This window comes from Quercus lobata, chromosome 5 (genome assembly GCF_001633185.2).
Source record: "Quercus lobata isolate SW786 chromosome 5, ValleyOak3.0 Primary Assembly, whole genome shotgun sequence".
NCBI classification, from domain to species: Eukaryota; Viridiplantae; Streptophyta; class Magnoliopsida; order Fagales; family Fagaceae; genus Quercus; species Quercus lobata.
In genome coordinates, this window is record NC_044908.1 from 55,015,271 (window position 1) to 55,023,945 (window position 8,675).

An 8,675-nucleotide genomic window follows, 5' to 3' on the forward strand; every position below is an offset into this window, starting at 1 on the left:
GACTAAGGAGAGATAGGAAAATAGTTCTAACGGTAAATATTCAAAGTGTGAATTGATATATACTTGCATCGATAATCAGTTGTAAAATTCCGATGGTGGATGTTGACTTAAACCAAGGTTTGTTCTTTTGATTAATTTTGATACTTTAATTTGAATTGTTCCCTAGTTGTTTTTTTTTTTCTTAAAATTGTTTTCATTATACTTCACCCCCCCTCCCTTCCTTGTTCACGTAGCATAAAATTAGGCTAGATACTCTCCGTGGGAACGATCCTTACTTGCACTACTACATATATTTTTAGGAGTATAGGTTTTATTTTTGGTTGCCTGCGATAGCACACCAGAGGTTTAAGAGAGATTCATTTTGAGAGATGGGTCTTGGGTTTTCGGGTTTAGGCCGAGAGAGAGAGAGGTTGAGATCGAGGATGGAGAAGAGAAGGTGAGGCTATCACCAGGATGGTGGTGGCTAGCGTTGAGCGGTGAGGACCATTAAGGTTCGATCGGGCGCTGGTTCCAAGAGTGTGAGATTTAGAGTGAGAAATAGATTTAGAGAGTTGTTGGTGATGATCGGAGGGAAGAGTTTGAGTGGCTCCGGCCATGGGGTTTCAAAATGAAGGCTTGGGTTTTGGGTTTGAGAACTAAGAGGTAGAGAAATGGGAAGGGATAGCTTTGGTGAGAAAGAGAAGTTGGGTCTGAGATGTGAAGTTTACATTTTGTTAATGCTGTTTTTTTTTTTTTTTTTTAATTTCTGGATTTCTGTTCTTGGATCTGGGTTTGTGTTCTTGTTGTTCTTGTTCAAAACACACTTAGATCTCAATTCATATGATTTTTAGTTTTTAATTCTTTTTATTTAGTTAAAATTAATAATTTTTTTTTTTTTTAATTTAGATGCTGATGTGGCATTTTTTATTGTCAAAAAACATTTTTTATTATCAATTTAAGGCACGTGGACATTAATTTAGTATTATTTATTCCTGTCGTTTGTCACGTCAGTTTTTTCCGTTTCTAATGTAACGGCAGGGACTAAAACGGAAAGCGTTTTTCAGAATAGAGACTAAAAACGGTAAAAATAAAATGTAAGGACTAAAATAGGAATCGCCTGAAAATGTAGGGACTAAAAGGTGTTTTTCGCCTATATTTTATTTTGATTGTTAGTCATGTTTTCCTTTCATTATTTAATGACATTGACTTTTTTGACACAATACCAAAAAGTTAGTAACTAAGCTAACATATTTATAATGTTGAAGACAAATTGACACGCAATCTAAGATGGAAACCAAATAGTTAATTTATCCAAAATTTAATAATAGTTGACATTTTTATTTCAAGTCTGGAAATATTATTCCCTATAAATTAATTTCATAGAGAATGTTTGAATTTAATTTCTAAGTTTGATTTGGTAAATAGATTAGCATTAGTGATGGTAAAAAAATTAATTAAATCTTCCCAATATGTTCAAATTTGCATCCGAGGTCAAAGAGGGCAAAGTAATTAAAGCAAGAAACAATTTTGGTTATGTGATTGAATGTTTGCTTAGTTTATTTTCGCATGTCCTTACATGCTTGAATTCACATAATATTTGATTTCCTTTCTTGCTTTCTTCTAAATTATACATATTTTACATGCTTTGATGACTTATTTTTCCTTTCATAGTTAGAGTTTTTGAGTTATCTTACCATAGTTAGAGTTTTAGGGTTTTTAGGGTTAGGATTTGTGTGATTAGTTAAGCTTCGCTAATAACGCTCATTTAGCTATAATCCAATATTACAAGTGAAGGTTGGATAGTCCTATATGCCTAACATCTTCTTAAGAACGTACCTTAGTTTTGGACTTAGTCCATGTAGTTCCTTTGCACATGGGGTTAAGTGATTCCTATATCTATAACTAGGTGGCAACTCCTTTTTCTACCTTTACCTATGAGACTCGCAACATATTCCCAAGCCCATGACTAGGATGGGTCCATACCGAACAACTTGACCTCTCTTCACAATTATCAATAAATGGAAACTCTTATTGAAGCCAATGGAGACTCGAGCCGGGCCACTTATTGTCTCCAAGCCATATATTAAACATTCAAGTCACAAAATTTAAAGTGTTAACCTCATTCATTAAGGGGAATTCTAGGTCCAAACGTGCGAGTGAGCATTAGAAAATTGATTGAGTAATTGAATTCGTCATTTTTCATCCACTTAAAGTTTCGAGAGAAGTGATAGTTTATCACTTTATCTTGTAATCAAATTGACACATGCTGCAAATACATGAAGCGATCACACCATAACATGATGGAGCCATATACTAAATTTATTCCACCAAAGAAATAATGAATTGATTGTGTAATTTGGTATGTGTTGCAACTTTCAACCCTTGAAAAAGACACAAAAATCCTCCAAGGGTCATGATTTTCAATGTAAAGATACATGCACATCTATAAATCCGAAGGGTGGGGGGGGGATTATTTAGGTCATTCAAATTATGCCTTCCTCTAAAACAATAGTATCGCATGTGATCATTAATTACCTCAATAGGGCTACCATCCCTCTCTAAGACTAGCACATGGAACTTTCATTGACATTTTCATTCCTGCAATTAAAGTGAAACAATGGGGCATGAGCACATTGAATAATTGAAAAGATTAAGATCCCTCAATTGAAATTGAAGAAGACAGGCCATGTACTCCTACCCCATAGAAAATGTGTCGCGCAACAAAAAGATTTACCAACAGTATTACCATAATTTCATGAGACATAAGCTTTGGCTTTTAACCAAAATTGGAATGATGTTTGCTTGTTTTGAAATTTGAAGATGAGAGACTTTAAATGCATCAATCTTTCAACCAGGAAATGCTTACATGTGCTTTGCCAACTTCCAAAACAATCGGGAGTTTCTTTGGACATGGATGTTTCAACTTGTGGTTATTAACTTATTATCATTCACATGGAACGTGATGATGAGTGGAATGTTTGCGGTTGATTGCTAATTGTCTGTTAAGTTTTGACAAGGTGAGCCGTGTTCATTTCTCCATTGTTCTCTTTCTCAAATGTTATTTACTCTTATCTAAAAACTGTTCATGTTTTCATAAAATCGAGTTCCAATTTATAGAAGGAACTAGAATAAATTTTTGTTCCCTAATATGAAAAATAAAAATGTGTATATATCCGTACACACACATACATACATGCCTACTCCTATGTACATTTTGCAAATTCAAATTTTAAGTACAAAAAAATATATATTTCATTCTATAATATATTTATATTTTAACTTACCCATAATTAAAACCACATCTCCAGAATCCTTGATATTGTAAATTTTTTTTTTTTTGACACATCCTTGATATTGTAATTAAATAGCGAGATCCAACCTAGTTTGTATCACCCTCAAAAAAAAGAAAAAAGAAAAAAAAAAAAAGCCAGTTTGTATGATTATGTATTAAGAACAGGCTTTAATTATATTCAACCCTAAAAATAAACTACATAATTTGCACTTAAAAAATTGAGGAAACAAAACCCTATTTTGTAACCTCGCAAGAAGAATAGAGTTGGAGAGTTTTGTAACCCTATTATGTATTTTTCTTTGTTGCAAAATTTTCAGGAGAGTTTACCTAAAAATTCGTAGGTTATCCATAAACTTGGAATATAAATATTTACCCATAAACATAATAAACAAATTCATAATTATTCTAACAATTTTGAGAAAAAAAGTTATAATCTCTTAGGTCAAAGCAATAAAGTTCGCCAATTTTATTCATCACCTAACTTGTAGCACTCAAAATATAGGATTGCAATTTTATTAATTTTCGAAATGAAAAATTGCAAATAATTTTGTGACTTCATGATACTTCTAAGAAAAAAGGATCTCTAGAATTAAAACGAAAATAATACAAGAAGAAGAGGAAAAAAACATGAAGGGTACGAATTGAGGATTGAAGGAGATAGTGACATAATATCCACTTTTTTGTATATATATAAATTCTGAACCTCGTTTTGTAATGCAGTGGACTTATAGTATATAGACACGTGGGGCGGTGGGAAAATATATATATATTGCGTATGCAGTGTTGTTTTTACACCGTACCACCGAGAGCGTGTGAGAGTGATTAAATATTGGAGGAAGCAGTAGTTCACGTCAAGTCCCATCTACCAGTTAGTGGGACCTACCCTCTTCTTTTGTTGCCCAATGGATTCGTCCTTTTGCCCTCTCCCTCCAGTACACATCCTCTACTCTCCGTATAGGATCTCATTTCTCCAGATTTGCTCCTTCACCTCGTTCCAATACAATTTCTTTGCCCCTCCTTCACTCCTTATTTACATTCACATCTTTCTTCATTTTTTATTTTTTTTTATTATTATTATTTTTTTAATTTATAAAATTTAGATACAATGTTCTATGCCTCGTTTGTTTTACTTTCAATATTTCGGTAAAATATTTTACAAAAATTGACAATGACTTCTACTTCCCTTATCTAGTGGCTAGGTCACTGATCCACCTGGTTGGGTAGCTAGTGTTTGTTGACCGGTCGCTAGAGACCACTTCGACAACCATTGTCGGTGGGTTGGTGGTCGAATATGGCGACCGATATCTAAAGATATTGTTTTGGCGGTGATTACTAGTGGTCAAATTTGCCATTCTATCGACTGATGTTGGCAGTTTGATAACTAGACCTCTAGTACCATTAACTTGGGTGGCTGAACCATCAGTTTTTGTGGTTTGTTTGAAAAATTCAACATGTCATTTCGAACATGTGAAAATATTTTACTTTAAAACAAACAAAGTGTTAAATGTACTATACAAATAGTGTTTTCTTTTTCAATAAAGTGAGAATTTTGGTAGTCACCGCAAGATAATAAACCATATTATGCAAGCATTAGGCACTAGTTTTGGCTTAGGGGAGATTTAGGTGATTACAGAAACCTCTAATGAAAGGCTGAAGTAGAAAGCATAGGCTGGCCTATAAGGCCACCTCTTAAAAACGTACATCCCTATGGCCTATGGGCAAACAATGCTCGGAAGGACAAGGTAGCTTAACTTCATAAATTTAGGTATTTGATGCCTTCTACGAATACGAGGCAGATTGTAAGGTTTCAAGATAGATAAGATGGACTCAACTAGGAAAGGTTCGTCCTATGTAGGAGGAATGATTGATTGACCTAATTATTGGAGAAGCTTAGGTTGGTATCACTCTAGGGCCACCTGTGTTTTTTAATCCATTTTTTTAGAGTTTTTAGTTTAAGTATTGTCAGAATACACTTATTTCTGCAACTTATTTCTGCAAAAATAGTTGTAACAAGTATTGTCAGAATACATTCATCTGGAAAAGAATATAGTGTTTTTATATAATCAATAATCGTTATGTTTCAAGCTTAAATATCATTATAATTATTTTCATTTTGATATTATTTTCATTGTATTATGTTATCCTTCAAATTCCTTTTTGATGAATTCTCATTGATTTATGAGATATTCATATAAATTGTATGTTATATTTTTATATTCCCTATAACATATTTAATAGAAGATCTTATGTGAGACTCAATTTCTTTTTCTTTTATTCTTCTATGAATTTATTAAATTATTCATATTCAGATTGACATTCTCTAGTAGACATTTCTAATTAAAAAATATTGTTAAAAAAAACACTACCTGCAACATAAAAATATGATAGGATAAGAATAAAATTAATTTTAAAAGTTTTTTTTTTTTTGAGAAACAAAATTAGAATAATACAATGTAATTGTCAAATGCACTATTAAAACTTCACTTAATAACATAATTACCATTGTCAAAAAAAAAAAACATAATTACCTAGTTGTCTTAATTCACCAAAGCATAAACTGAACCAAATATCATGGTTCATGTATGAAATTAAACAAAAAAGAGATGAAAATGTATTTTTTTTTAAAATGAGTTTTATTTTGCCTTAAGTAAATTGATACATGGTTAAAGAAAGTCTAAATCTAATTTTCAAACTTGATTTTGGAGAGAGAGAGAAAGATTGTTTGGGTCGTTGTCAATGAAAGATTATCTGATTTTGATGATTTGATATGCATATAAATTTTTTTTTTTTTGTAAAACAATTTGGGATTTCGATTGATTTGAAATTTTTTCTCTAAAAAAAATTAATTTGGATTTCTATTCTTCCACAATTTTGGAAGCCCTTTTGGAGCAAGAAATCTTTCTCCTATGCTTTTTTTTTTCTTTCCTTAATAAAACTAATGGTTAATTCAAAAAATATGAGGCTTTTTTTTTTCTTTTTAGAGTCCTAGGCAATGACTTAAGTGGTTTTACTCACTCCCAAGTCCTAACTTGGGTTTTTGTTGATGTTGATGAGCTAGTTCCCTAATAAAATTACTTGTATTTACCCAAAATAAAATAAAATACAGCATGATTAAATGGAAAAAAACGTAGACTTTTATGGAGAGGTGGAGAAGGCCATTGGACACTTTATTTTTTTGATAGAATTTGGGACACTTTTAACCTTTTAATTTTTTTCACCATCTTCATAATTCAATCATAATGAAACGTGTCTGCAGCTGATTATGTCCTATTAACCAGACACAAGCAGTGTCCAAGCTAAATGAGTGGTCATTATTAGATCTCCATTCCCCTACATTTTTCAAAGTTTCCGGGCACTGGCATCATTAATTGAGAGCCCTACCTGTGGCAGAGGATTCAGGTTTTTCCTTTTTTTTTTTTTTTTTTTTTCAGTACAAAATTAAATGAGTCACCATCCAACATAATATTTAGTGACAGTGAGTACTCCACGTCTAGTAAGCAGAATATCCTCCAAAGTCTAACATTATGCTTTTTCTTCACTTCACTATTTTGCATGGGCCAAGTTTTGTGTCTATGTGCAACGAATTTCTAGATGGAAGGAAAATCATAGCATGATTTCAAAGTACAATAAGAAACTAATTATTTGGGAATGATTTATAGTTTAAATTTATAAACGATTGAAACTTGTAAGAGAGGAGGGTGGCAATCTCTACACGAGTGACTAGAGCAGCACAGAGAAAACGGAGCACTAACGTGCTCACTAGTAGGGATTAAGAAGACTCAAAGACTTGGCCGCTAAACCATCCGGGGCATTGGTAGTGTTAGTTGGGGCAGGGGCACTTAGGCCCTCAAAATATGTTCTTCAAAGCTGCTTGGATTGGACTTGGGATAAGTTAGCTAACCATCAAATCATTTGCAAATGATTGTAAAAGCACTAGGAATATGTTACTGTGCATCTATGTGCATGACATTATAATAAGATAGGCACAAAGTCACCTAGCATAAGTTTAGCTTGTCATATTATGATATTAGCGTAAAGAAAAAAAAGAAGCTAAATTGAATAAATAAATGAAAAACAAAGATGAAAGAATTTTTTTTTTAACCATAATTTTCAAAGAATACTTTGCAGGCAAAAAAGAGATCTAGATGTTTTTGAGAGCGTGGAATGTCTCTTAAAGAGCAAGAAGGATTTTAGGTCAACCTCCACAAATAATTGCAGGTGTTTTAATTGTTAAAAAAGTACACAATTAGTACAATATGGATGTTGAAACTGATCATTAAATAGTGAAATTACACCTGAGAGAGAGAGAGAGATCTAGGACCCGTAAATTAATTCAAAGCTCCTCTCTTTAAAAAAAAATGTCACTTGTGTGTTAAAAGTTTCCCTTAATTGTCACTATTGCTTACACATGCATCATCTGCTTGCTTTATTTTTTTTACTCAACTGTGCGATAGGCCAGAATGGGTGTATTAAAGGACTAAAAGTTACTGTTTAAGCTAACACAACACTTCTCATGTCACAAGTTAGAAGATATATTAACATCCTAATTTGTGGGTGAACTTAACACCAACCCTTGTCCTGCATGTATTAGCCCAAAAGGTCCTACCTTTAGGATAACCTGTCCCAAGTAATTTTGCATCATGATTGTTTGTGTTTGACATTATTTGAACTTGTTTATGATTGTTTGGACTCTTATGTGTTTAAAATAAACCCAAGATCATTACTTAAATTACAAAATCATAAATCATAAAGATAAATATAAAAGATACAAAAACATGATAATAAAAAACAAAATAAAATGTAACCAAATAAATAAATAAATGAAGAGTTTAAAAGGTCCAATACGAACTTGGTCAAGAGATGAAAAGGAAAGATTGTAGAAAGTTTCTACACTGTCGTCAAATTTTTGGGATCCACAAGAAGAGAGCCAACATTTTGAAATTTCAAGTATAGTCTGGGATCATACCAAGGATCCAACCAAGAAATACACCATCACTTAGTAAACACCTTGGTCAAGCCACATTTTGACCTTAGTTGCAGAAATATCAATCTTGATCAAACCATGTAGTAAACTCCAGGAAATCCACTATCACTTTCAACAGAAAATGTCGATCCCTATTGCACCTACCTATTCAAGGAATTTACAACATTCACATAATTAGCTAGTGCAAAAATTCATGTCTATTTTAGCAGAGCTTACTTTTTTCTATTTTAACATACTCACTTTTTAAAATACATCTTATCAAATTATTTATTTTACACTACATTTCATTGAAATATTAATTTTTCTTGATTTTTAATTTTTTTTTCACACACAACAATCATCATTCACTCTCTTTCTTTATTGTTGTGATATGTAAAGAAAGATTAAAAATCTAAATGCAAAATAAATAATGTTAGTGTA